This window comes from Mauremys reevesii, linkage group 3 (assembly GCF_016161935.1).
Source record: "Mauremys reevesii isolate NIE-2019 linkage group 3, ASM1616193v1, whole genome shotgun sequence".
NCBI classification, from domain to species: Eukaryota; Metazoa; Chordata; order Testudines; family Geoemydidae; genus Mauremys; species Mauremys reevesii.
In genome coordinates, this window is record NC_052625.1 from 149,303,985 (window position 1) to 149,331,942 (window position 27,958).

The 27,958-nt window shown below is 41.9% G+C and overlaps 1 long non-coding RNA gene across 2 annotated transcripts in view; it reads right to left on the minus strand.

The window, feature by feature from the left end:
* The window catches only part of LOC120402406, a 36,600-nt gene extending 20,330 nt beyond the window's left edge, over positions 1-16,270 (minus strand). For both annotated transcript variants that reach the window (XR_005597220.1, XR_005597219.1), the window contains exon 1: positions 15,589-16,270. This is a non-coding gene — a long non-coding RNA (uncharacterized LOC120402406). The remainder of the gene's footprint in view (positions 1-15,588) is intronic.
* Between the last annotated feature and the right edge of the window lie 11,688 nt (positions 16,271-27,958).

Here is a 27,958-nt window from a genome sequence, read left to right on the forward strand (position 1 = left end):
TTTCATTAGGGGCCTTATGCAGATTTGAGTAACTTTACTGACATAAGTAGCCTCTTATTTATATGGGACTCCTCACATCAGTCAAGCTATTTACATACCTAAGTGTTTTTAGTGTCAATTAAAGTTAAAATAAAAAGATGCCTTATATAAGAAAGTAAAATAAGTTAGTACCTTAAAATTTATGATGACCTACATAAACTTACTTTTTGAAGCTTAACATATCTAATGAATGAGAAAAGGAAAAAATGTTTAATAGTCTATTTTATTTTTAGTTGGGTAACCAAAAATGCACTTTAATCTCAGGAAAATGGCCAGTCATTTTATCTTACTTTGATCACATATGTATATAAATATATCTTATAAATCAAGGTGAACAAAGCTAAAATTCTGAATGACGAACTTCAGACATTTTAAAATAACCTCTGGAAAAGTCTTTCTATAGAATAGAAAGAGTTTAAGAGCCTGATAGGAATTCTTCCTTAACCTCTCAAAAGTTGCAAAAATTGACAACTTTTCTCAAGCAAAAACTTAATACCCCTTTAATTTATTATAAGCCATTTAATAATTCACTTTTTGCTCAAATAATTAATATAATTTCATGCCTACACCTTAACTGAAAGTCCATTCTTCTTTCCACCACTCCCCCTGTAAAATGCCTTGTGTGTTCATTTTAACTTACTTTTCCTAGTTTAGCCCAACCAGTGACCAATCACAAAAAGTTTTGTACATACAATAATTGTATTAAAGTTTTGTCCACCCTCTATCCTCCCAACAGAAGAAGAATGTCGAACTTGGCTTCTCTCCCACTTTGTACGTCATCGTCATAAAATATCTCACAAAACTAGGTGTGAGTATTGCGCAGAGGAAGATCCAAGAGGCAAGGGTGAGGGAAGGGCCATAAAGGGGAAGGGCAGAGAAAGTGAAAAAAAGCTTGTATCTTGTAGAAGTAGTGGTGGAAGAATAAGGAGAAGAGAATTTTTCCAGGATTTTGGAATATTTTGCCTTATGGCTATAAATGTTTTGTTATAGCACTAGAGCTTGTTTGGAAATATATTTTCCATGGAAATTTTAAACAAGAAATGTTTCATTTTTGTCTATTTTTTTTCTTCAAAATTGTTAAAAGTAATGCACACTGGAAACAAAATAATCCCAACAACACATATATAATGAAAGCTTTAAATTAGTTATTATCACTCAAGAAAGATCTTGGAGTTATCATAGCTAGTTCTCTGAAAATTTCAGTTAAATGCATAGCAGCAGTCAAAAAGGATAACAAAATGTTAGGAACTATTAGGAAAGGAATAGAAAATATCATATTGCCACTATATAAATCCATGGCGCAGCTACATGTTGAATACTGTATCCAGCTCCGGGTGCCCCATCTCAAACAGGAAATAGTGCAACTGGAAAGGTTGCAGAGAAAGGGGACAAAGATGATCAGTGGTATAGAACAGCTTCCATATGAGGAGAGACTATAAAGATTAGGGCAAAAGCCCTAAGGTAGAAATGGTCACAGGCTCGTATCCTTTGTGGGTCATGTACAGAGAGGGATACCTTGCACACACTGAATAGAGACTAGTTCCTCAGAGGCAGAGAGTACAAAGCGGCATCTACACTATGGCATGAACATGGCCTTTGGGCCATAGGTGATTCCATAATCCTGACACACTTTTCAAGCTACAGTAATGTAATATGGAGGGTGTTGGAAGGCTGAAGAAAAAACAAGAGACAGACAATCTGGGGAAAGAAGATGACAGGCTAGTTAAGTGGAGACTGAGCAAGGGAAAGGAATTTGATAGAGGTCTCTTGGTCAGATAAAACTAAATTAAAAAAAGGAATTAACAAGACATGTATTTTGGTCATAGATAGTTAGTCCTAAATTGGCAAGGATTTTGTTTTCTCCTGAACCAATTAGTACTAACAAAGAGGATCAAAATAGCACTGACCTAGCACATATATTTATGTAAACCACTATCTTAAAGAAACTGTTGTTACTACAGTTCTCAAATACTGTGGAGGTAGCACCCCACTGATCACGACAAGGGAACACAGAAGTTAGATGAGTGTTAAAAGCAATCTTGGTCTTGTTGAATACTAAAGACTATGGGCCACTTTTTAAAAAACTAGCTTTCACTTTTATACCCATTATGTACAGGTGAATCACATCATATACACATTTAACTTACGCAAATTCAACGATATGCACTCGGCAAAAAATAAAATAAAAGGAAAAATAACAAAGTATCTGTAAATAGTGCGGGTAATTCCACCCAATGAGCGTATGCCCCGGAGTGAGCGTGAGATGGGAGATGTGAATCTGCTGTTCCCTCAGCCGGTCTCAGTTCCCACGTGCCTCTCGTAGTGTGAGCATCTCGCTGTGCTGAGTGTGATTCTACAGTTTAAGGATACATATTTTTCATACAACATGGCCCCTAAATGCAAGCCAACTACTTCATCTGGTGCTCAGCCGAAGAAACAGGGATCTGTTCCAACACTGGAGGAAAAACTGGCTGTGTTGGACTTATTGAGAGACAGTATGTTGGTCTCCAACATGGCATGGAAATATGGCCGCAATGAATCTAGCATCTAGGGTGACCAGACATCCCAATATTTATCAGGACAGTCCCGATATTTGCTTGTTTGTCCCGCGTCCTGACCGATGTTCGGTTGGGACACTGGACAAACAAGCAATTTTGTCCTCCGCCCCGACTCCACTCCCTGCCTGCCTACCCTGCCCCCCGCGCCACTCCGGGAAGCGGCTGGAACGTGGAGGAGGAGAGATGCAGGGGTGTGTGTTGATGTTGCTTCAGGCACCGCCCCCAGCATCTCCCATTGGAAGGGAATGGGGAACTGCGGCCAATGGGAGCTGCTCAGGGCGGTGCCTGAAGCAACATCACCACATACCCCTGCGCCTCTCCTCCCCCACGTTCTTTCTGCTTCCCGGAGTGGTGCGGGGGTAGGGCAGGCAGGCAGGGAGCCTGCCCTGCCCCTGGTGTGTGCCGGGCCAGATCCGCTCTAGGTAAACTCTGGGAGAGGGCGCGGGGGGGGGGGCTGCGAGGAGCTTGCGGGCTGCAGAAAATAAACTCATGGGCAGCATGCGGCCCATGGGCCACGTGTTTGAGACCCCTGAGTTAAAGACTGTGCGACTGTGTTGTTTTCTGGCAATGCGGCTGGGCATTTAATAAAGCTGGGCTTGCTCTACAGGGCTGCAAATCCCCGTGCCCTAAAAGTAAGAACAAAAATCTCCTGCCTGAGTTCTGGCAATCAAATAAAAAGACTTGGGTGATGACAGCATTATTTCTGGATTGATTCCACAAGTGTTTTATTCTGGAGGTCAAGTGGTACCTTGAAGAAAAGGACTTGACTTTCAAGTGTTGCTGATCATAGACAATGCTCCTGGCCACCCTGCGGCACTCCGGTTTGCACATGACAACATTTAAGTTGTCTTTCTCCCCCTCACCAATACCATCTCCATCCTTCAACCTCTCCATCAAGGCGTGATTCACTGTTTCAAGGCCATGTACGTGAGGCTTACATTCTCACGGATATGTAGCGCTATGGATGCTGATCCCAATCTTAATGTGATGGAGTGTTGGAAGTCCTTCAACATTGCCGATTGCATCACTTATATTAAACAGGCAATGGACACAATCAAGCCTGAAACAGTCAATGCATGTTGGCGAAACCTATGGAAAGAATGTGTGAATGATTTTAAGGGTTTCCTGACCATTGACAAAGAAATGAAATGCATTGTTCAAGTGGCCAGGCAAGTGGGTAGTGATGGCTTCAGCGACATTCTTGAGGAAGAAATTGAATTAATTGAGAGCCACAGAGAAACACTGACTAATGAAGAGTTAGAGGAACTGATAAAATCGTCTACAGAAGACGAAGACGACGACGAACAGGAAGAGCCAGCAAGTTGGAATCTTCATAAATTTGCTGAAGTGTTCCAAGCAGCAAAACACTTGAATGATTTAAATTTCTGAATAATGGAATGAAACCTCAAAAATCACATGTAGTATTATGGACAATTTGAGACCATATCAAGAAATGTTTGAGCAGCTCAAGAGACAACAACGACAGTTGCCGATCACCATGTTTTTCAAGGAAAAACAACCAGCAGCAGATGAGCCTACGCAATCAACTTCTCGAGCTGAACCAGAGCCAACCACTTTGTCTACGACTTACTCTCCGTCACCCAAGCTCTCCGTCACCTCCGTCTCCTGGACTGACATCAAGCCCTGACCACCCCCTGTAATTAATTACCAGCTGTAATTAAAAATACAGTACTGTAAAATTATATTGTACATATGCACTTTATTATATACTGTACACATTATAAATATTACTGTACAGGGTTGTATACACAAAACCATGTACAGTATACTGTACTTTATGGGTGATTTAACGGATTTTCAAGGGTAATTTTGACTATACGTGATTTTTGCCTTACGCGCTGACTTTAGAATCTAACCCCTGCGTAAGATGCGACTTCACTGTACTTACATGTCTAAATGCTATGATTGCAAATAACTGCAGGTGCAATCTCATCAAATCATAGGCACAAAATGCAAGATTCGGCCCATTAATTTTACATGTATCTTATATTCACAGTCTCTATTCTGGACAAGAACAGAAACATTTCATTTTAAAAAATTCAGATTAAAAAGACCTGCTTTATTTAGCAAAGAGCTCAGAGAGAAAAGGGGCGTCATGACAGTATGTTGGCCTAAGTCACTAGTATAGATTGCACAAGTGGCAGGAGTGGAGATTAGAAGCAGGAACATCATAGCTTTCTATTTGGAGGCCCTTACAAAATGGTTTGTTTTGTGGACCAGCCTCTTCTCCTGCCTATTCTGCTGCTAGTTTGTAATCATCATTGCCCTTCTGAGCAATTAATTAGATTTAGGAAGTGGTGTGCTAGACTGTGGCAGGTGTGAAGGAACTTCATCCTCTTAGTGGCAGTGCAGGTTAAGATTCCTTTATAGCAAATGTCACAGTTTTGAATAGACGTGTTATTGCATGTGACATGTTATTGCAAACATGTTTAGCCTTTTTGCCTCTTTGCAAATTATGCATGAGCCCATCTTGATTTCTGTAAATATAGGGTCAATTTTTAGCAATTTGCCAAGGTGCCAGTTAGATTCTAAAGCTGAAATCTAACAAACTAGATTTGCCAATTGGATAAGTGGTATAGCCAATATAAAATGGAATCTAAATAGAATGACCCCCTTTTACTGAGTCCAGGAAGTATTAGCATATTAATTTTAATGCTGGCTTCTTCTCAGGTAAATTGAACTTAAACAATATTTCTCAAGTAAGGATACTTGGTAATTCTTAACCAACCAACAATTTATGAATTTACACAGAACCACATTAATATACAATCACCAATTCACCACTCAAGTGTAGACAAAGCCATTGTTCTAGGTATTTACTATACATAGAATACAATCTTGAAAGCAATTATCACAGACTAGAGTTGAGTCTCATTACCAAGATTTCTTATTACATTTACTTACGATCACCAATTCTTTATTATCTAAACACATTTATCACACTTACAAGGATGCACTGAACTGTAAGGCACTTTTTAAGAGCTGTTTGACTGGATTGGTCCAAAAGGGACAAGTTTAGAATATCAAAAGCAATTGCTTGAAGTTGTTTTCAATCTCTTAGGGTAGGCCCATACTTACCCGCCGGGTCGACGCGGAGAGTTCGACTTCTCGGAGTTTGAACTATCGCGTCTAATCTAGACGCGATAGTTTGAACTCCGAACGCGCTCCCGTCGACTCCGGAACTCCACCACCATGAACGGCGGTGGCGGAGTCGACGGGGGAGCCATGGAGTTCGATTCTGCAGCGTCTGGACAGGTAGGAAATTCGAAGTAAGGTAGTTCGACTTCAGCTACGCTATTCGCGTAGCTGAAGTCGCGTACCTTAGTTCGACCCCCCCCCCCCCGTAGTGTAGACCAGGCCTTAGGCCAGTTTGCTTGGATTTACAAAAGGAATTAAAATCTAAAATATGGTTAGTTGAGGTCTCACTAGAGTGCAGTCTTAGGCCTTGTCTACACTATGGGGGGAGATTGAGCTAAGTTATACAACTTTAGCTATATGAATAACATAGCTGAAGTTGACATACTTAGATCTACTTACAGCGGGGTCCACACTATGCTATGTTGATGGGATGCACGCTCCTGTCGACTCCCCTTGCAATTTTCATTCAGGTGGAGTACAGGAGTCGATGGGAGAGTGATCTGCGGTTGATTTAGTGGGTCTTCACTAGACTCACTAAATCGACTGCCGATGCATTGACAACCGTGTGTCAATCCCCCGGTAAGTGTAGACAAGCTCTTAACAAGCTAGTCTGCATTTATATATATTAAGGAAACAGAAGGGAAAATACAATATCTCACCACTTCTTATCTTCTTAACCGTGGGGTGGGGTGGAGTCATTTCCATATGTTTGATCCAGGTGTTGGTCTCATTTAGGATCCTGTAGCTTCTTGCTGGATTCAGCCAACTTTCTGGAGCACATGGTGACCTCAGTTTTACATACCCTAGTTTCAGAGCTCTATGGAGGGGCTCATCCTTTAATTCCTATTGGACACATGCCAAGTGAGTGCTCAGATTTTAGCTCTCTGTTTCTCTGCTGCTTCCATTGGTATCTTGTAAATGAGTTGATGCACAACAAATTGCCTCAATGCTTTTCTTATCGGAGGCTTTTTATGTTTGATTCATTTCAAGGATTTCATTATTATCCCCTTGTATCAATTGGGACCCCCCTGTTAAGTAATTTCTCTTAATATTCCAAAGTAACATCTTGTTTATATCTTTCAAAATTCCTTCTTGCTTCTGCAAGCCAATTCCTCTCTTCTAGAGTGCAACAATGTACAATGAAAACTAACAAAATCCCTGCATGGATACAAATATTTGCATCCGATCCACATCTGCGAGAATCAAATTACATCCAACCCGCAATTCATACGCCACCTTTTATCTGCATCTGCACCAGCACCCTATCTCCCTGTGCCTCTCAGAAGGAATGTCTGTGTGCATGTGTGCACACAGTATAAGAAAGCTATATGACTTAATAAATGCACACATTATTGTTAAACATCTTATTATGTAACAGACATCAGAACAAACAGCTTTTTACATAAAAATAATAAAATACATGTCTCAGGTGAATAATGCTCAAAATCACAAACTGAACTATAAAATAAAAGATAGCCTTAGGGTTGGTTTTTCCCCCATAGCAGTTCATGTGTTGAGGAAATTAGCATTGTGTTTCAATCCAGATTCCTGCCCTTATCACTCAGGGTTTGCAGTCTTCTCCCAGCAGCTGTAAGTGTCAGTCTCCAAGCTTCCTACTCAACACTTCTTGCTGTGGTCTGCTATATTCCATTGATTTAAAGCCCTACTGAGGTCTTAATCAATAAAGCTGTTTGCTGTATGTGGTGCAGTTACTGGTGATGTTGAGAAAAAAAACATGCCATGAGTATCATTTCTTCTGGCAGGCTGCTTGGTTTTTTAATTGCTCACAGAGCCCCCCCAGACTAGGTTAGGGGATTATCTGCATTGCCCAGTGTGAGTTGCTGATGCAGCAGTAACTGAAGCTGATAATACTTTAAGTAGTCCAGATAGTGCAAGGGTCAAGGAATCTGTCCTCCCTGTGGAAGCATGCCAGGGGAATACTATCGCCAGGGCCGGCTCCAGACCCCAGCGCGCCAAGCGCACGCTTGGGGCGGCATTTTGCCGGCAGGGCGGCAGGCGGCTCCGGCGGACCTTCCGCAGTCATGCCTGCGGGAGGTCCACCGGAGCCGCGGGACAGGTGGACCTGCCGCAGACGTGCCTGCGGAGGGTCCGCTGCTGCCGCGGCTCCGGTGGCCCTCCCGCAGGCATGACTGCGAAGGGTCCACTGGTCCCGCGGCTCCAGTGGACCTCTGCTCCACCGGAGCCGCGGGACCAGCGGACCCTCCGCAGGCACGTCTGCAAGAGGTCCCCCGGAGCCGTGGGACCGGTGTGCTTGGGGCGGCCAAATTCCTAGAGCCGCCCCTGACTATCGCAGGGCTAGAGTAGTTCATTTTTCTCAGGGCTTGTCAGGGCTGAGCCCTGGCACCTCTTGGCTTGGCAGGTCATCCTCTGCGCACCCCTAGGGGGCTGAGATGGGGGAGCAAGGAGCAATGCCAAGTGCTCTGTGACTCTAGGTCAGTTTCCCCATGTGGGCGCAGAAGCAGGGGGGGTGCAGGGGCTGTCCGGCCACCCAGCCAGTTCCAGGGTTTACCGGGGCTGAACCCTGGCACCTCTTTCAATACAAATTAAAGCACTGCAGGGCTAACTACCAGCCCTGAATTGTGGGACTTCATCTTAGCTGTCTTCCTTGGGACAGCTGATTTTCTTTGAAATATTATTGTGTAAAAACATCATTCACCACTTCTGATTTTAGTGAAATACGATTCTCATTAATTGTGTGACCAGAGACTGAGAAGGCTCTCGGAGGGTGCACTTGATGGAATACACAAACCATGCAACTCGACTGACAAGGGGAAAGTTGTGCTTGTGTTGTGTCCGCCATGCCAGCAGTTACATATTTTCATTCTCTCTCCGTTTCAGGGCAATATACTTTAGCACTTCATCATAGTCATTTCCACACTTGCTATTTGAATCTTTAGACTCTATATGGGACCATTTTGTCTCCTTTGATGATATTGTCTGTGTAGAGCTGACAAAAGCAGCATAAGATTCATTGCAGGAGAAAAGTATTCCTGCAATGAGACAAACTCCTTGGTCGCTTGATAAAATCCCTGTCTCTCCTCTTCAGTGAAAACTTTTATTCCCTTCATTTGTGGTTGCAGGAAAACCACTACTCTGTGCCTAGGCTTGAAATAAAAAAGGTTTTGATGAGGCATTTTAAGCCTTTGGATTTGAGTTGACAGACTCTACATCAGTGGCAGAAGGATGGAGATGCTTTTTCAGCCTTTCATACCAAATAGGCACCAAGTGGAAAGTGGGCTGTCATGATTGCTCTAGCGCATCTGATGCTTCCTTGAAGGGCTACAGGGATCCTATTAAAATGTTCAACGTGTTGTGGTCAATGCTATGAATGAGCCGAGTATCCCCCTTTTCTGAAAAATTTCATATATTCTGTCCCACTGCTCCTGGATTGTCTTAAAACATGAGTAATTTGCTGTTCCATCATGTTTCTACATCTCCTTTCAGAGACTTTTGCAGTCCAGAACGCCTGAAGTAAGTAACTAAATTTTGCCTTGTGTAGATCAGTTTGGTTACTGCTTCCTCTTTCTGGTTTGGCGGTATGCTCAAGTGTGGTATTTATAATGTGCGCTGAACAACTTATTCACACATAGGACCTGAGGGCTGCAACCACGTTCACTCCCCAGTCCGTAAGAAAACCATCTGGTTGGTAATGCTGTGTATATCAAATCTTCTGAGGGCTTGAATAACAACCAAATGAATGTTCTCTGCAGTTTTTGGTTTCCCACTGTCAAACTGAGTCACAAAGCATCTGCTCTACCCTTCCAAAAACTGTTATGGCTCCATGTAATGAACATTTACTCCCAAATAGGCAACCTTTCTGGAATCCTCCATCCACAGATCAAGGGTAACCCCTCCACCCACTGTGCCAAAAATGTTTTTCAGCTCTGTGAAGATTTGTTTTTAATTTTGCCACAAGTGCAGCATGCTGGGTTAATGTTGTGCAATGTGGTATTAGCACATGTGCATCCATTTGACCATACTTGGCACCTATGTTAATCAAACATTGAGAATATGCAAGGAATCCCTCACTGCTAACAGATATAAGACCTTTTGAGGTAGTTGCTACAAACTTCAATAATTCCTGAGTTGCAGTTGTCTTCATGTGTTGTGTGATAGTGACACATTTCTTAGTGAATATCTTCTGCAAACTGGATCCTGATTCCGGTCTACATTTATTTTTAAGTAAGTTTGAAGTACTGGTTTTATGGCTAGTAAAAGCACAGACTTTTTTGCATGCAACATATTCCACATGCAGTATCTCTGTTTTCACCAGTAAGAAACCTGAATGTAATCCAAACTGGTGATTTGCATTTTTCATTTCCCTTCAAACTGTATGCACCAGTACTTAGAAATTCAAAATAAAAAAGTTTCTCCATTGACTTTTCTGGATAAAACTGGCAAGGAAGTGCAGAGGGGTGATGCAGTGACTATTTCAATTCATGCTGACGAACTGACAATGCAATTTTAAAACAAAGTGAACTTTCACAAGTGTTAGCTGAATCTGAATAATTATCTGTATCTGATCCACAAACGTGGTGAATACAACTGCATCCTCATCCATGGATGTGGATATCTGCAGATTTTCAGGGCTCTATTTATCGTCCAAATCTGGAGGACATACTCCATAAATTCGTTGATTGAACACATTATTTAGGACTTGCAAGAGAATAAGAGACAATTTCTACATATAGAAGGATGTAGATTTGACTCACAAGGTGAACAAATGTCCAGCTTCTAATTTGGGGTGAAAAACAGATTAATCATTGTTAAGGCTAAGATTGTGTCATAGAGGTCACAGATTCCATGACTTTCAGACATCTCCATGACATTTTCCACTTCATCTTAGACCAGGGGTCGGCAACCTTTCAGAAGTGGTGTGCCAAATTCACTGTAATTTAAGGTTTCCTGTGCCTTAACATTTGTAGAAGGTCTCTCTCTTTCTCGCTCTGTCTATATTATATAAATAAACTATTGTTGTGTTTAAAGTAAATAAGGTTTTAAAAATATTTAACAAGCTTCATTTAAAATAAAATTAAAATGCAGATCTTATCAATTTAATGTGACCCTTCCCTGGGATTGTTGTCTGGAGTTCCAGCCACCAACCCTGCTCAGCCCGCTGCCGGTCTGGGGTCCAGCTGCTGGTCCTGCTCAGCCTGCTGCTGGTCTGGGGTGCCAGTAGCACTCAGCCTGCTGCCGGTCGGGGGTTCCGGCTGCTGGCCCCTTGAGAATTGGGGTCTCAGCCGCCGGCCCCGCTCATCCTCCTGCCGGCCTTGGTGATCAGAACCCCAGGCTGGTAGCAGGCTGAGAAGGGCCGGTGGACGGGACCCCAGCTGGCAACGGGGCAGCAGCCAGAACCCCAGAGCAGCGCGTGCCATCAAAAATCGGCTTGCGTGCCACCTTTGGCACGTGTGCCATAGGTTGCTGACCCCTGTCTTAGATAAAGTCTCTCACACGATGTGAGCTATTTCTTACTATCTTTACTTTTTAACTGGATCCTATTTTGGGCTAAACCGAACTGCTGCTCTCCTTCTACCCATCTCTGAAAGCTGTGCTGCCACCAGCTGCAGTGCCAAAGTAAGGGTGGCAATACTGCGATCCCCCTGCAATAGCTTTGCGACCTCGCCACAATCCCCTTTGGGTCAGGACCCCTCTGGTTACAACACCATGAAATTTCAGCTGTAAATATCTTTAAAAACCTAGGACCTTGACATTTACCAAAATGGATTGTGAATATGGCAGGGCCCTAGTTTTATTACCACAAAAATGTGACTGAAAATGGATGGAATGTGCTTAAAGTATGATGTAATACCAAATGTCTAGTCATAATAGAATGAATGATGATGTTTTTATACTGGGTATTTTGCAAAATAGTTCAGAATTAAGTCAAACAGTGTAAATTTGGAGTCTTGAGTGCATGATAAAGATGTTCTTTATTTGAAGGATAAATTTTGCTTCCATATTTTAACCAGGAATTCATTATACAGTTGCATACATTTCATTTGGACAGTGGCAGATGTTGGTGTGACGTTGCACCCCATAAGGCTTTATGACAATATGCATATGAATGTATATATGACATAACTGGAATATGTTTTATGCTACATATGCAATGTAACATATCTATATAAAGGTTACGATCTACTGAATATATTCATCCTATTTGTATGCATGTATCGTTGTATTCAAAGTTATGAATATTGGCTGTATACTTGCTTGATTTTAAGTAGCCTTAGTAAAGCATTTGGTCAGCTTCTTGAGAAAGGAATGTGCAAATTAAGTGCCCAATCAAGATACACTTAATGAACAATGGATCTTGGAAGGCTCCAATCTACATAAGAAGTCTTCCTGGAGGCATTCAAGATAACATGTGGTCAATGGCTGCTGCCTGCAAAAACTGAGTCATGCATGGACATGTGACTTGCCCAAGTGACTCCAAAACTCCATCTTGGAGCTGGACTTTGCATAGGAGGGAGGAAGGGGTCTCCACCCACAAAAGAAAGTCTATTTAAGCCCATGGGAGACCCCTCCATTTTGTCTTCAGCTGGCTCAAGAGATAGGTATCCTTGGGGGTGGAAAGGCTGAAAGAAACTGGAACAAAGGACAGCAGGGGTGTGAGTGATTGTTGGACCCAGACTAGAAGGAAACTAGTCTGTAAAAGGAAGCTTACTGGAACACCTCTGAGGGTGAGGTTGTATCTCTATTTAGTTTTCTCACTGTATTAGGCAAAGGCTTGTGTGTTTTATTTTATTTTGCTTGGCAATTCACTTTGTTCTGTCTGTTATTACTTGGAACCACTTAAATCCTACTTTCTGTATTTAAGAAAATCACTTTTTACTTATTATTTAACCCAGAGTATGTATTAATACCTGGGTGCGGGGGCGGCAAACAGCTGTGCATATCTCACTACCAGTGTTATAGAGGGCAAACAATTTATGAGTTTACCCTGTATAAGCTTTATACAGGGTAAAACAGATTTATTTGGGATTTGGACCCCATTGGGAGTTGGGCATCTGAGTGTTAAAGACAGGAACACTTCTTAAGCTGCTTTCAATTAAGCTTGCAGTTTGTGGGATGTGGTTCAGACCTGGGTCTGTATTTGTGGCCGGCAAGCGTGTCTGGCACAACAAGGCAGGGCTCTGGAGTCCCAAGCTGGCAGGGAAAGCAGGGGCAGAAGTAGTCTTGCCACCCCCTTGGGGCTGCCAACTGATGTTCCTGTGATCCAACCCATCACAGTTGGCATATTAGGTGAACATCATCTAGGGGTTTGGGATTAAAAAAGGATTATATAGAAAATTGTATCGAATAAACTGCTAGCAAAGAAATAATATCTGGGAAATTCAGTAAAGGCAAACAATATTAAATTTCTTCCCTTTCTGATTGCTACTGAAATACTGTAAATGGAGAAATGCATTTCTCCATTTATCTTAGAACTAAGGGCCCTACCCATTCATATGGCTGCTGTCCACAAATGCTGCATAGGCTTTTGAGGGTCCACAGCCAAGGACCCAGGGAAGTATCTTATTATAGCACTGCCAAGGGCTAGCCAAGCCCAATTTCCATAGACTGGAATCAGACTCATGGGAGTAACATCAGGGTACTCTATTCCACAGACAATCTAATCTAATTCTATATGGGTTAAATAAATAAAATTGTACAGAAACAAGCCACTTTATAGCAAGGGAAATGGCTTGCCCAATATACAGTCTGCTAAAGAAGGAGGTGCTATGTTATTTGATCTACAGTGGCTAGAATGCAATCCTTGGACACTTCCTAATGTAGGTACAGTAACTACAGAGTAGCCCTCCTCAGACCATTTCAGATAGCTAAGGCTAAGATTCTGTCATGGTTATTTTTAGTAAAAGTCACAGACAGGTTACAGGCAATAAACAAAAATTCACAGAAGTCATGACATGTCTGTGACTTTTGCTGCTACAGCTCCATGATTTCCCCTGCCACCATGGTGGCTAGGAGCTGTGGGCTTCCTTTTCTGTCCAGGGAACATAGAAGCTGCAGAGGGCCCCCTCCCCCTCCCCACAGTGGCTGGGAACTGCAGGGTGACCATATTTCCCCAAAGAGAAAACAGGACACCCTTCCCTCTGCACAAGGCTGTCACCCATCACTGGAACCCTGAGGAGGGCCCCCTCAGGAGTCTGTCACCTGTTGCTTGGAGCTTGCAGGGGGCCCTCTGTTGCTGCTGTTGCTGAAACCCTGCTAGGGGCCCACTGGCTTCCAGCTCGAGTCCCACAGTCCCTGAGGCTGAAGCAGAGAATGTCATGGAGGTCTCTGGAAGTCACAGATTCCATGACTTCCATGGCCTCCATGACATGAACATAGCCTTACAGATAGTGAACTACTCTGAGATCTTTAAACAAGATGTTATCATAGATCAGATATCTACTATTCTTACTGAAACGCATTTTATTTCAGTTTAAAGATAAATAAATCTTGTTTCCAGTCAGTGGGCAAGGCTGTCACGTAGTCCAAAGATTTGAAAACACGTTCAGTATTTGGTAGAAATGAGATTTCAACAACATTCTGTGATTGTTGTTTTGTCTATGTTTCAAGTGGAAATGTAAACCATAGCTTGGATGACCAGACGTGATAGAGATCAAACATACTGTTGATGTCTCTGTGAGGTACAATAGCAGCTTTATCACCCTTATTCATTTTGGCAATTCCCAGTCAGCCAACCCGCGGAGCATCTTTTACAAGTAACTTCAGACATAAGTAAGTGTCTACAGGCACGGGCTGCCAATCATATTGGAAAAGTAAAGAAGAAAATGGAACAAACTAGTGCAGGAAATTTTGATCAGACTGATTCCATTATTATTATAGGGCTAGCAGATAGAAAAATCAGTATGTGCCCTATGCATTCCAAGGATTATAGTTTTATAGATTTTAAGACCAGAAGGGACCATTAGCTCATCTTGTTTGACCATGACAACACCCCATATAATTTCATGCAATTACTCATGTACTTAGCTGAATAACTTGTGTTTGACTAAAGCACATCTTTCACCTTCTTACCATTGTTTTTCATTACAAACCCAATTTTCATGTTCTCGTGAATAACCCAGTTCCCTATTAGAGGAGCAGAGCTCTTGGGATCTGATTTCTGGTTTGAATACTTCATGGAAAGATGATTTCATATTCCGATATTCATTTAAAATTTTCTGATCCTGTGGGTGTCCCTGCCATTAAACCCATTCACTGGAATATCTATCAAACACAACTGAAGAGAATTCATTTTAGTAAATGAACCAATAATTCACTGAAAATTTCTTGCAGTATTTTCCCAGCTCCATTAGTCCCTAAATATCAAAGAGCTTTTTAAAAATATGTGACGTGAGACACAAATAAAATAAATCTACTTCAGTAGAGACATTTGTCATTGAAGCAGATCAGTAAACCTGAAGCTAAAAAGAAGAAACTGGGAAGTTGAGAACTTTTCTGAAATAAGATTAAGAACTGTGATCATGAGAATTCATAAACAGGCACCTACAGATCTCACTCTGCACCATTCATTTGGGTCATGAACTGGAACAATGGCAGCAACTGGGGTAATACCAGTTTAACGTACATTATTTCCACATGATGGACACTGAAATCTGATCCAGCTCCCACTGAAGTCAGCAAAAAAATTCATATTGAGTTCATTGGGTGTTGGATCAGGCTCTAATAAGGAAGTGTCTAGCAAAGCAAAATGTACCACTGATGCCCTTTTAGGACGAGAATTGAAAAATCAACTTGAAATACAGTTAACAGTGTTTAAACAAAGTTAAACTAGTGACACTGTAGAAGAGTGACTTACCCACCAGTATACCCCAGCATTGCTAGATGCAGTGTAGAGGCTTGTCTCCTCTGGCACCCCCTGCTGACAGCCACTCCAGCTATGTAGTGGCCGGCTTTTTCTTGTGCTCAGTTCTCCAGCCAGGTCATGTTCAGTCCCAGCCCTTCTGAAGTAACAGAGTCACCCAATAGTCCAATGATCTTGCTGCAGGTTTTTGGCCTCACTCTGGGTTCAGTCATTGGTCCTTACATCCCTTGTAACAAGAGGTTTTCACTTCACCTTCCTTGTTGGCTGTCAGGGAACCCAGGTTCTCCTACTTTGGGCTCCAGTCCAGGAATCTTGTAACAAACAGCTGTGGTCTGTAGTTTTACTCTGCACTCTTTGTCTCCCTGGACCACTCCCTGGCTCAGCCTGCCTCTACACCTGTTCCACAGCCGCTTTCTGGACTCACTTCTGCAGACTCTTCTTTTCTTTCTGGCTCCTGTACCAATGACACCTCCCAGGATTTTCTCCCTGGAGGCCTGGCTCCAGTCTGCCTCTCTCAAGGCTCTCTCTGTATCATAGCTTTTTTCCTCCAGAAACCCAACCCCTGGACTACCTCCTTGGGGGGCTCACTTTTTGTTAAGGTTGACCACAGAAGCGTACTCCACTCCACTGTCTTTCCTAGACCTTTGCCAGAGCTCCCTTCTCAGGAGAGGATCTGAAGGCCTACTTTCCCCATAGGCCTCATATCTGCTTTGTACTGGCATGAACTCCTTTCTTTATTAATCAGTCACCCAGCTCCTCCCCAACTGAGCCTAATCCTAAATTGGGGTTGGGCCATCCTCCAGGGACAACTGGGTGCACTAATTGCTCTCTGTCTTCAGTTAACTCTTTCTCTGCCAGTTTAGGTTATGTTGTTTGTGATGGGCTGTATGACACCTCTTCTATATTTTCAAGCCATCCATAAAACAATTTGTAAATGAGGAACAAGTTTTTTTTTATACTATTCATATTTAAGTGTAAATAAGGCTGTTGCTGTGATAAATCCAAAATATTAATCTATTTCAGAGGCTAAATTTCTCAGATGCATTTGTGATCTCTTAATGGTTCTGCAAATGAAATTGGTAACATCTGGCTCAGATATATTTAGTATGATATAGGGCAAGGGATCTGGAATTTAATATGATCACCACATATTAAATAAAGTTGTAAAATGATTTACTATAGCAACAGGAAGTTTTACTGTAGGTCTTATGTGCAAAATAAAATTATAAAATGTTAATGAAATAGGCATTTAAGACTGGAGTTATAATATATAATTTATTCCATTATTAAAGTATTAAATTACTTTTGTGCAATAAACCAGGATGAATGTCAGACCACTGGTTACAAGATGACAAGCAGAGAAAGTAAATTAGTATGCACTGCCATGGAACATAATAAAAATATACAAACAACAACAAATGAAAGCTTTGCTGGATAAGCATAAAACAATCCATCACCACAGGAGCTGCCTTACCATTAGAGCTGGGCAGGGAAATAGGTTCAAATTTTTGTCAAAATGAGAAATTGATCAAATTAGGCCCTTTTTTGGTAAACAGTTTCAATTTTGATGAATTGGCATTTTCAAGTGGAAAAAAACATTATGTCAAAAAATTCTGGAGCAGCTCTACTTACTATCCTGTGAAGAAGCAAACAAACAAACAAACAAAAAAACCCCCAGCATTTAGATATAATTAGGGCCAAATCCTGCCTTTGCTGTGCATAGCAGAACCAGTAAAGGGACAGAGGTTGGGTATGAGGAGTTAGGGCCTGCTTATGCTGCTGGTGTAGCACCAGACTGGCCACACCTTGACCATCTCTATACCAGTAGTTCTCAAACTTTTGTACTGGTGACCCCTTTCAGGTAGCAAGCCTCTGAGTGTGACCCCCCCCAATTAAAAAAAGACTTTTTATATATTTAACACCATTATAAATACTGGAGCAGAGGCTGACAGCTCACAACCCCCCCATGTAATAAGCTCGTGATCCCCTGAGGAGTCCCAACCGCCAGTCTGAGAACCCTGATCTATACTAATCCATCCAGGTTGGCATAACTAGAATCCCATTCAGAGACTTGCTAACCAGTCTCCAGTAGGGGCTAAACATGGTTAGTATCTTGTACGGGATGCAGCCCCTATCCTTTCAAAATGTTGAGCCTTTACCCTGAGTGTTCAAGTATAGGCACTGACAGGATGGATGCTTGATCCGTCTGCCTACTTTATTAGCAAAGATTACTTGGGCTATAAACAAACCCAAACACACAGGAAACACCACACACATCGAAAGATAAGAAGCCCACAGAGTCCAATTAGGGTCTACAAATCTGGCAGGTTATTAGTTCCTAAACTCAGAAGTTTTCAGATCTAAATATGAGAGTCAAATCATGGATAGTAAGCAATGAAGTAGAGAGAGAGAGGCTTAACTTCTGAGGCAACAAAAAACACTATTGAAGGGCTAGAAGAAAGGTAAGAATAAGGTGAGAGGGGGGAGAAAAAAGGTGAGAGGGAAAGAATAGGTGTCATAGGGTGACAACTGGGGATGCATTAACACAGACTCAAGGAGAGAAATAGGTGGAAGTGAAGGCTATAATGTAAGAGTCAGAGGGATATAGACATAGAGAGGAGTCCAGACTTGAAAGAAAGCAAAATAATTCAGGGCCCAATTTAGCAAAGTACATAAGCACCTAATTAAGCCTCTCCCATTTAGCAAAGCACTTTCCCACATGCCTAAAGTTAAGCATATGCTTAGGCTTGATTGAATTAAATGGGATTTAAGCATGTGCTTAAGTGATTTACTGAATCAGAGACAAAATAAGTAAGGAAAAAAAGGGAGAGAAAGAAAATGGAATAGAGATACAAGAAAAGTGGAAGATGGAAAAAGAGAAGGGAAAAGAAGAAAAGGCAAGAAAACATACAATTTTATGAGTCACATTATATTTCCTTTATTCACATCAGTCCTAGCCTGTGCTTTAAGGGCAGCAGGCAGGTGGTGATTTGTTATAATCAGGGCCTTGTGTATTTCCACAATTTTGTGGTCAGGGGATTGGACCTCCTCAAGCAAAACTGTGCTGCTAAATCTATGGTTTCATTAAAAAAAATTACATTTAGGTCCCTGACAGTGTTAAAAAAACCCCTCAATATGGGAACCTAGTGGAAACCGAAGCACAGCTACCTTCTTGGTTCTACAGCCAGTCTGAAATAGCAGCTCTGGAAGTTATGAGTTTCCCCATTGATCTCTCTGTAGTGTTAACTCCAAAATTCAATCACTGTAACTTAAATGTCCACATAACTATATTCCTGCTGACTGTTTCAGCAGAAATCTTTAAGAGTGTGTTGCAGTGCCAAAAGGCCCATGGTCGCCTAAGTAGCTGCCAAAATCTCCAGTTTCCTCCCTGCCAGCTTCTGTATAATTAGGTGTTTTCAATACAAAATTTTGCAGCACACTGAAAAAATTGAAGTTTAATAAGCAGCATAAAACAGATTGAATTGCATATAAAAGTAAACAGGGTGTACTGTACTGAGTGTATTACTCATTTTCATATTTAATTCAATAAAATTCTGCTCTTTTTTAAATTTACTCAAATCTGCCACAACACTTCCAGTCTGTTGTAATAGGGTTCTGCAGAAACCAGGGGCCTTCTACCAGATTTAGGAAGCAGCTGCTGCAGAGTACATGTGGTCTATGATCATTTAAAAGATATATAAGTCATACACTTTTTATAATGGATATTTCAGGGGAAATAGGTTGTGCATCTAGCACGACTAGGCTGGCTTTGGCTGGCTCACAACACAGCATACAATCTCTAGCTTCTACGATCTGGTTCCTAGGGTCCAGAATCTTTTCTATATCTTTATTCAGACCATATGTTCTGCATGTTAAGGATGGAAGGAGAAAGGTCAGTCTCTTCTCTTTTTTATTCTGCTACTGATTATGCCTTATTTCACTGTCTTGTCTTAAAATAAATCGGTCAGCAGCTCTTTTATTTCACTTTTCTGCATCTTTGGTCAAGGCATTTTCCTAATTGAGATCATAGATTTCCTATAGGGCCTTAGAGCATGGAAAATATTTTTGAATGAAGTTCAAAGGAACATAAAATGGTACATCGATACATGGTTATCAGTTAGGAAGTGCCCAGGGGTTGTACACAGCATAGAATAGTAGCTCTTTGTTTACACTGGGTTTCTTCTTGTTATATTTGACCACACTTGGTTTGGAACTTTTAGACACCTTGCTCCCAGTGGAAACCACAGCCCCATGTTAGGCACCTATGGTCCCTATACTATACATGGGCTGGGGAGAGAGAGGCACATAAGAATGGGGTCCACAGAAGCCAGCATGCTGAACAGAGAGCTTCCCTAAGTTAGCATTTCCTCTTTGCTAAAAAAAGGGCTGTGGCCAAGCCCAAGGCCAGAGGAGGGCACCTGTCTTTTTTCCCCAAGAAATGCCACTTCCATCAAAGCAGGCAGTGGCCCCATAATTTTTAGCTATATGGCTATAAAGTCATTCTATCTCTCTGGCCCAGTGTATTTTTAAGTATTTATAAACAATGGATCAACTACAACATGAGAAACCAAGAGAGACCCAAACCAGAATATCTCATGGCCTACTGGTGAGGTGAGAGATTCCTTTCACCGTATCAGGGACAGGCAAGAAATGAACCTGTGTCTCCCACATTGTAACTGAGAGCCCCAACTAATGGGCTACAGCCTATGAGGGAGACCACCTCCTTCCCTCCCTAGGTGTTTTGTGTGAATTTCGGTGAGCTCTGAGTATACCTACCAGATCAGGCCCCACAGGTGAGATAAGGAAAAAGAAAAAAGTGGGGAAGCAGCACCCCCAACCAACCCACCCCCAGCCACCCTATACATAATTCATTCTTTTGGATTCAGAGGAAAAAAGGACGAGAAAGAGGTAAAATTAAAAATTGAGAAAATTTTTATTTAGTTTTGATTTCTGAAACCCAAAATGAACTTCATTTCAAAATTTCATGTAAAATTTCACTAAAAATGACATTTCCCTCTTCCTCCCACCCCCAAGTTTTCAATGGAACATTTTTGGGAGGAAAATATTTTAGTTTAAAAAGTTTCAGTCTAGTGCTTGTGGGAAATTTTTTGACATTTTTTTTCCTTGAAAAACATCAATTTGTTGAAAAGCAGGGTCAGGTTCAATAATTTCCTGAGTCAAAAATAAATGGAGATTTTTTTTAAATTGTCAAAATGTTTCATTTAGATATTTTCAAAAGCAAAAAAAAAAAAAAAGGTTTTTCCAGTTCAAAATGACTGTTTCAAAATGTTAGCTAATTAGACAGAAAAATAAGAAAAAGAGGAAGAGATCCAAAACAAAATGAAACATTTCAAAGTATTCTGACTGAACTAAAATAAAAGTTTGTTTTCAGCTCATGAAAAATTTACGTTTTGACTTTTTGTCCTGATTCAAAATGGGAAAACATTTCAAACAGTCAAAAATGTTTGCAGGACAGGAAAACCATTTCCCTCCCAGCTGAACTCCAGTATGATCCTGTGAGGTGTTGATTACCTTCAGATCTCTTCAAGCTCGGGAGGAGTTGAGGTGCATCAAACCTCTTTAGATTAGGTTTTTACCCAAGTTATTTTTAAAATTTCCATTCACTGCCATGTAGTACCCTATGTGCTACTAGTGAGCCTTTGGCACAGCTTGCTGATTAGAGTTTTCTCCTCTGTGCTTTTCTATGATTTATTAGCTTTCTTCCTCATACTACTTCTATACATTTTTCTGTCAACAATTTTTCATTGTGTATGAAACTTGGCAAATAACATACTGATGGTCTCAATTCAACTTTGAGGGCAAAGCACAGTTAATAAAGAAACAATATTTTTCTAATATTTTAAAATTAAACCAATAAGAAACTATTTTAGTAACCATCTTAGGGTATGTCCACAGAGCAGCTAAGGGGTGTAATTCCCACCTTGGGTAGACATGTATGCACTAGCTCTGCTTGAGCTAGTGCCTAAAACAGTAGTGTAGTTATGGTGGCCTGGGCTAGCTACCTGTGTATGTACCCAGGGGGCAGATGGGATTGTACTCAGGCAGCTAACCCCTTAAATATTTTGTGTTAGGCTGTTCCCAGCTCCTGCATGGGGCATAATTTGGGAGCTGGCACAAAGAGGGTAGGGCCTAGTGATGGGCTGATCATAACTGCAGTCTGTGCTCACCTGAGTACAAAAACAACCCAAAGTTAGTGCCCCGGCCATCCGTAAAGAGGCAGAGTCATGGTCCAGCCCCATTGTGTGGCCTGTCAGAGTGGAGCTTACATTGCACCATCAAAGAACGGCTCTATGACTACACTCCCTCTGCAGTGGGGACATTGCATCTTCTAGACCTTCTGTTGGGGTGCTGCATACCCAAACAACTCCCAGTATGTGGCAGTGTTTATGAGGCACAAGCCAGCCAGGAGCACTTTCAGGTACTTTTTGACTGGAGCAGGGTAACTGCTTCTCTGTACTGTGATATTTACATCCAGGAGAGATGTATTAAAACCCCAATCATTATAATTGTTACAACCTGCTTAGGACGGATAGCAAGTAAAAGAGGTGTGGGGGGAAAGACACCATTACCTGTTTTAGGGTTATTGATAACTCAAAACCACAACATTGTTGAACACATATGGATCAATGTGCTAACAAAGCACAGGAGGGAACACTGGTGGAAGTGTGATACAGACCCAAACCAGGGAATAGAATGAGTTACTCCTTTAGCATATGCCTATGCTGTGTAGAAAGAAAAACTGTTGTTTTGGGGACTTCGATTTGAATGTCATATGCTGAAGTCTAATGCAGCTAGTAGTAAAACACCATAAGAGTAGGGTGGGGGGGATGGGTGGGATAGGGAAGCCCTTTATCTCCTTACTTCCACAGCAACTTCTCTGGTTCCCTACCAAAACACTTCTCTATGACACCCCCCAACCACAGTGCTCCACATTTTCCCTTTGAATATATGATTAAAACAAAGAAAATATGATCAACCTTCAGGAGAGAGTGGGCAGATTACACACTGACATCTGCAGCCCCACCATGTATTTCAGAGACCAGCCATGATGCTCCACAGCATTACAAATTGACCCAAGATCACCAACTCATTTCACACAGGCCACTGAACCGGAGGCAGCTTTAGGACAAGATTTTAGGTGGGATATTTTAAGGTAACTCACCTTAGCTGCATGTGCACTATTTAAGTATAGGTTGCCAGGTTCTTCAGTGAATTCTTACTACCTCTATTCCTGCTCCTTCAGATCCCTACTTAAATGTGCAATGTATGGGCAGGTGTCCTGGAGCAGGTCCCTTTCATACATCTTTCATATAAGAGCTATTGCGTAACACCCATTTAAACTGCAGAGGGTTGAGAGGAAAGTTAATATATTCTACTCCAAATTTATTTTCTCGTTTTTTGGAATGGGCCAATTCCCTGGCTTATCTAATGGCAAAACTGTCATTGGACCTATCAAATAACATCTTACAGTTATTACAATACAAGTTACATGCGAACCAATGACTTTTAGGTAAAAGGCCATATGTTGTTATTAATGAGAGGGTGGGTGAGCTAATACATCTTATTGGACCAACTTCTGTTGGTGAGATATTGTTGTTATTAATGCAATGTTAGTGTACAGGTCCCTGCCCCTAAGAACTTATTTTCTAAGGGCCAGTTCTAATTCTGCCTCTTTGGGAAATGGGATTTATGAGGGCTGTGTAAGGATACCAAACCCTTTTCTAGAATAGTTTTATCACACATTAGCTGCATGCTTAAAGCAGCCCCATCTCAAGTCAGGAGCTTCCTTTTTGAATTATCAGTATGTATGCACATTTTAATAACTTTGCAGAAGACATGTTTGCTTCCTGTGACATCACATAGACTGTGTGATGATGTGCACTCACCTCTCATGAGCACCTCCTGTCAGCCAAGAGATAACCTGCACTCTTTCGCTCTCTCTCTGCTCATGGTGCCCCCTGTCAGCTGCTGCCCTCATCAAGTGGGTCTTCAGTGGCTCAGCCCTCTAACCGAGTCACATGCAGTCAATTTGTGAATGAACAAACCCCCTGGGGTAAAGTGTCCAACTGGACTTTCCCCTGTGCCTGTGTTAATGTCTTTAGCCCTGTCTTTGGGCTCAGTCCTCAGCCTCTTCTGAGCTAGCGTTAAGTCTGTGTCTGCCCTGGTATAGAGCAGTGCCCCCAGGGCTTTCTCCCTGGAGACTCTTAAGCTCTGCCCTTCACTTGGGCCTCTAAAGAGGCCTTATCCCCTTTGTGGGATTTAGACCACCCTGCCAGGGTGGTGGCGGGGGGGGTGGGGGGTGGTAGAGGACATAGGCCCACCAATTACTCTGGGTCCCAACTCAGCGACCCTATAAATAGCAGCCACATGCTGCTTCCTGTAATAGTTTCTGCTGCTGCTATTCTCCGGTCCATGTCTCATATAGCCTCTTTTACTTCACCCTTACCTGATGGTTGACGGTCTTCCCATCTTCTGGTTCTCCCTTGAGCTCTAGTCACCAAACAAGGAGCACCCTTCCTTACTTCTCTGGTTCCTGCCAGGAACTGACCTTCTTAGACTCTGCAGCTCCTTTTAACTGAGCCATCTGAACTCTAATTGGCTGCTTCCCTGAAGCCTTGCTACGCAGGCCTGGAGGACCCACCTTCACTGCTCCTTTTCTGGGGTGGGGTGGGGTAAGACTTCAAGGCCTCTAGCTAGGGGCCTCAAAGGGCCTGGCACACACCATCACACAGTATAAATTGGTTTTATCTATATAACAGTGGAGAACTGTAAAGCATTACATTAACATTTTAGTCTTCATGCTACAGGTATTGTTCAGTCATGACAAAATTGCTGCTCCTTGCCTTAGCCTTATGAACAGCTCTGATGACATTTCCGACATTTCTTATCACTGTGTTGACCTATACAAGAATGAACTCTCATGGCTTTGTCGTCAACACCTATATCCCATAAATAATACAAGACCCAGTGAAAGATATTGAACATGTTACACTGCTCTACTATTTTCCTATTCTGCTTAGTTTTACTGTAAAGGGATAGAATTTGTAGACAATTTGTTAATCCTGTGTAGGAGACTTGATTCCTTCCTTTAGTATTAAGGATATTTTTATTAGTAAAAGCCTTTCCAATCCCCACACTGTTTAAATATTTATTTCCATGTTTTAGAGTTGTTTCTGCAGATAGGAATTACCAGCTAACCTCTTCTAATGGTGCTGGCGACTGGGACTTCATTCTCTCTTCATTCTTGAGATTCAGAAGAAGGGGACAGGACTTTTCTTTTTATCCTCATTCTTTCTTTGCCTCTAATTTGCTTGGCTGCCCTAGGTGACAGTATCTCTATCCTTGCTCATTTGTTTTGGAATTTTTTAAAAAGGAAGCTATACAATGAACGAAATCACACTTTCAAACCTGAATTACTTACCCATTCAACACACACTTGCTACACAGAATTATGACAGTTATCTTCATTTTTATCTTATTCCCTAAATAACATAAATACTAGGAATTTTAACTACACAAATAAATAAATCTTATTCTCCAAGACAATCGCAGGCAGAGCCTGTTCTCCAAATTGTAACATACTGACAGTTACATGCACATTTTCAAGGTTAGTTTTGAAAGCTTGGTTTGTAGGAGACTCTAATGCAGATTCATGCCTGGAATACAAAACTAATTCAACAGTTGAAATGAGAAAATGTTCGCCGCTATTTTCTTGTGACTTTATAAGCTATTTTTAAGTTTATTAAATTTCAAAAAACCCTCATGTATCCAAATATCAGTAGAATAGCACAGGCATTAGCAAACTCTTGCCACAGATGTGTTACAAACAACTGCAAACATTTACAAACATTTGATGGCATGTGCTGTAGCTTATCTTCAGCAGTTGCCAATTTATTCTCTTTTCTTATAGACTTGTTGTAAATACAACTTCCAGGGCAAAAGAAAACTGGAGTAATACTGCTAAAGTGAAAAAAAATTAAAGAATCCTAAACATTGTTTAGTCAGTCTGATTTCAGCTAATAACAATTCACACATTACCATCATTTACTCAGAAAACAAGAAACTCTCACTTCCTCTGAAATTTACTTTAGGTCCTTTAAATATTACACATTATAAACCAAATGACTGGAATGTTTTGGCTGTTACCTCATTTAAACAGAAAAACTTAAAACTAAGATATAAAGACTGAATAGTTAAAAGGTTTTAGAACAGCATGCAAAAGATTATTGTCAAAGAGATTTGTATTTTCGGGATACATCTTGCATCCTTTCCACAAGATAGTAGCCGCAGATAGATAGATATATAATGAGAACTGGATTAAAATCATGGATAAAATAAATAGTATTCAGAAAAAAAATTGCTGTAGGGAAAAATGATTAATTTAGTTAACCTATGCAAACATTCACTGAATACAATTACAGCATAGTAATTTTAAATGACAATCGATTTGTCCTTTTCAAGTACTGCTCTTCACAGAAATAATTATTCAAATTAATACTTTTTTTAAAAAAAACCCTCTTTTGCAACATTTGAAAGGTATTTTCTAATGGGGTTAGGTTGTAAATTTGTTTGGTGCATACTAATAGGCACATTAATAGAACATTCCCTTCATTTATTGAGACAGTACTATTAGCACTAGCGCTGAGAGGATATAACAAAAATGTATTTCAGAATATTTTTGTGAATAAAACCAGTGAGTTCGGTTTGCTGGTCTTTGTGATCTAAATATTTAGATGAAAACGTGCAGCGATAATTCTCCTGTGGCCATTTGAAAACCTTTTTGTGAGATGGGAGGGAGAACGTTGAGGTAGAAAGAATGTTGAGATAGAGGAGGCAGTGGTGCTGGAACAGTTTTTAGAGTGGGGTGCTGACCTGCGCCGCCCTTACCCTTGTCCATGTGCCTCACTGCCCCCTAGAACTGGGGCTGGGAGCAGGACAGTGGCTCTGGGAGGGGGGGGAACGTGGACAGTGATAAGGCAGCCAAAGCTGGGGCCACAGTTGGGGTCAGGAATGGAGCCCCGGCCAAGAAGCTGGCAGCCTGGATCCTGGGCATGGGACCGGCAGCCAGGTACAGGGCTGGCAGCAGACCCCCTGGGCGAGGGGCCAGCAGCCAGGACCAGCAGCATAGCCCCTGAGTGTGGAGCAGCCAGGTGCAGGGCTGGCTGTGGAGCCCCCCAGGTGTGGGGCCAGCAGCCAGGAACAGCAGCGTAGCCCTGGGTGGGGGGCCGCTAGCCAGACGTGAAGCTGGCAGTAGAATCCCCGGGTGCTGGGCTGGCAGCCAGGACAGCAGCATAGCCCCTGGGCACAGGGCCAGCAGCATAGCCCTTGGGCGCAGGGTCAGCAGCCAAGACTCCAGATGTGGGGTCAGCAGCTGGGACCCTGCACAAAACCTAGGAGTGCTGCAGCATCCCCCGCACCTCTCTTTCCTGCGGCTATGGTGGGAGGAGAAAAATTATAACAAAAATAAAACACTGAGCAGCAGCAGTAGTGTTAGGGATGGGGTGAGGTGACTTGGTTGTGTGACAGCTGCAATCTTGGCCTGAACACACCAACAATGCACTGATGATTTCCTATGCTAACAACATGAACCTCTATAGCTCACACTATAGAACCAGGCTCTATCATTGGGAGTGGGCTGGGGGGTGGGGGGGAGCGTAAGAGACTTGCATTTTATGTGGATTAGACACAGAGGAGGGAATGTAATATACACTGACCAATGTGTTACACACATACTCATAACGACCACCAAAATGTCATCTAGCATTGTTACTGGTGCAGGGATGCTCCCCAGTAATATAGGTAATTCAAGGGGAATGAGCCCAACAGGGATCTGGCTTCAGCCTTTGCCAACAGGATTGTGCACATACCGATTCACTTGGTGTAAAGGCTGAATCTCCACTCTGTCACTTTGAGTACAGAAGGTGGGGGCTCGCAAGGATTTAAAAAATTAATACTTGCCACTCCAGGCTTGTATTAAACTCCCAAGGTTACAGGTTCTCTCTGACCTTGGCTTGGTAAACACTGCCACCACCCAAGTGCAAAAAAACCCCTTGGACTGAGGAAGAAGCACTTGGGAATTCCTCCCTGAAGGATACGTCAAGCCCTTTCACCCCCCTCTGGAGAAAAGCTGAGAAAGAAAACAAAGGAAATTAGCTGTAGCTATCAGCTAATCAAACATGCACAAACCAATTAGGACACCAACAATCCAATCCTGTTCTTAAAAAAGGTAAACATTATTAAAAACAAAAAGGAAGAGAATACATCTGGAACTTAGGTTTTTGCTAGATTTTAAAAGAGCAATTCCAAAAATTAAGCACCCAAAATAGCTTTCTCGGGGGTTTGC